We start from the raw sequence: 2260 nt of genomic DNA, 5'->3' as shown, positions 1-2260 counted from the left end.
CCCAGCTACTCAGGAGGCTGAGTAGCTGGGATTACAGGCACGCGCCATCATGCCCAGCTAATTTTTTGTATTTTTAGTAGAGACGGGGCTTCACCATGTTGACCAGGATGGTCTCGATCTCTGGACCTTGTGATCCACCCGCCTCGGCCTCCCAAAGTGCTGGGATTACAGGCTTGAGCCACCGCGCCCGGCCTTTAGTACTTTCTTGACGTCTATTTTACATTTGGTAAAATGCCCTGATCTTCAGCATATAGCCCACAATTTCTTACATTTTTCTTGGCAAGACAAGCGATGGTTCCCTCATGCCCCTCCCAGTCACACACACACCCCAGGGGGACCCGCCAGCCTGACCTCCATCACCGCTGACACTTTCTCCAGTTCACCCAGTTGGAATCAGAGCACATGCTCTGCCATGCCTGGCTTCTTCTGCCCAGCGCACTATGTGGAACCTGTCCCTGCCCATGCGTGTCTCCGTAGCCTCCCCTACCATTGCTCAGTAGTATTTCCCTGTCTGCTCATCCCCCTGCGGATGGCCAGGCTCCTTGCTTCGGGTCCGGGGCTCTGATGTGCGAAGCTGCCGTGTACCTGTCTTTGGGGAGAGGCAGGGACCAATGTGACTTTGTATTCCCCAATGCCTATCAGGAGCAGGCATTGACGCACGGCCCTGGCCTGGGCTGTTCCCTCAGCCGGGAGCCACTCTGCCCCAGTCCTGTGAGTGACTGGCTGGCTCCTTCTCAGCATTCAGGTCTCAGCCTCACCGTCACCTTCTCAGAAACGCCCTCCCTGACCACCTAGTCTCACAGCATCCCCCACCCCTTCCCCCCCCCTTTGTTCTTTGGTTCTGTTGTCATGGTGTTAACAGGAACGGGTCCCGATCCAGACCCCAAGAGAGGGTTCTTGGCTCTCGGGCAGGAAAGAACTCAGGGCGAGTCTGTAGAGGAAAGTGAAAAAAAGCTTATAAGGAAAGTAAAGGAATAAAAGAATGGCCTGGCCAGGGCGGTGGCTCACGCCTGTAATCCCAGCACCTTGGGGAGGCCGAGGCGGGTGGATCACGCCTGTAATCCCAGCACTTTGGGGAGGCCGGGGCGGTGGCTCACGCCTGTAATCCCAGCTCTTTGGGGAGGCCGAGGCGGGTGGATCACCTGAGGTCAGGAGTTTGAGACCAGCCTGGTAAAAACTCGTCTCCACTAAAAATACAAAAAAATTAGCTTGGTGTGGTGGCTGGTGCCTGTAGTCCCAGCTATTTGGGAGACTGAGGCAGCAGAATCACTTGAACCTGGGAGACAGAGGTTGCAGTGAGCCGAGATCTCACCACTGCACTCCAGCCTGGGCAACAGAGCAAGACTCTGTCAAAAAAAAAAAAATTAAAAAGAAAGGGCTGGGTGCAGGGGCTCGTGCCTGTAATCCCAGCACTTTGGGAGGCCGAGGCAGGTGGATTACCTGAGGTCAGGAGTTCAAGACCAGCCTGGCCAACATGGTGATACCCTGTTTCTACTAAAAATATATAAATTAGCCAGTCATGGTGGCCCACGCCTGTAATCCCAGCTACTCAGGAGGTTGAGGCCAGAGAATTGCTTGGGCCCAGAAGGCAGAGGTTGCAGTGAGCTGACATTGTGCCATTGCACTCCGGCCTGTTCCACAGAGCAAGACCTCGTCTCAAAAAAATAAACGCTCCCCCGAGAAAACAACAAATGAAAGATTGAGTGGAGGATGAGGACAGGGCCCGCCTTGCCTTCACCCCTGCCTCAACCTGAGCGGCTCAGCGTCTATCCATTTCAGGCATACAGGTGTGCAGGAAAAGACATCCAAAGAAGCAGATTTGGAAACCACGGATGTGGGGAATGGGGAGCCACAGAGGGTTTCAGGAGGGGAGCGATACGGAGGGGGTCAGCAGTGGCAATCTTGCTGGGCTGGCAGAAAGGAGGTTTCGCCATCAGCCTTTTATGGGCTTTGAAGCTGGTGCACTTATTTGCAAGATTGTGATATGCCTGGGCACGAAACGGAAAGACACACAGGGCCAGGGAGCTGGGCAAGTTCAGTGAGTAAGTAACAGCAGGGAGCAGCAGACCCAGCTTTGACCTGGGGGGCATGGGCCCCAACAAAAGGCATTCATGTTAAAAGCAAACATGTGCACTGGGCGCAGTGGCTCACGCTTGTAATCCCAGCACTTTGGGAGGACAAAGCAGGTGGATCACCTGAGGTCAAGAGATCGAGGCCATCCTGGTCAACATGGTGAAACCCCGTCTCTACTAAAAATACA

The sequence above is a fragment of the Sapajus apella genome, unplaced genomic scaffold, assembly GCF_009761245.1.
Source record: "Sapajus apella isolate SASKATOON/1434 unplaced genomic scaffold, GSC_monkey_1.0 scaffold97, whole genome shotgun sequence".
NCBI classification, from domain to species: Eukaryota; Metazoa; Chordata; class Mammalia; order Primates; family Cebidae; genus Sapajus; species Sapajus apella.
This window is presented reverse-complemented; position numbering follows the sequence as displayed.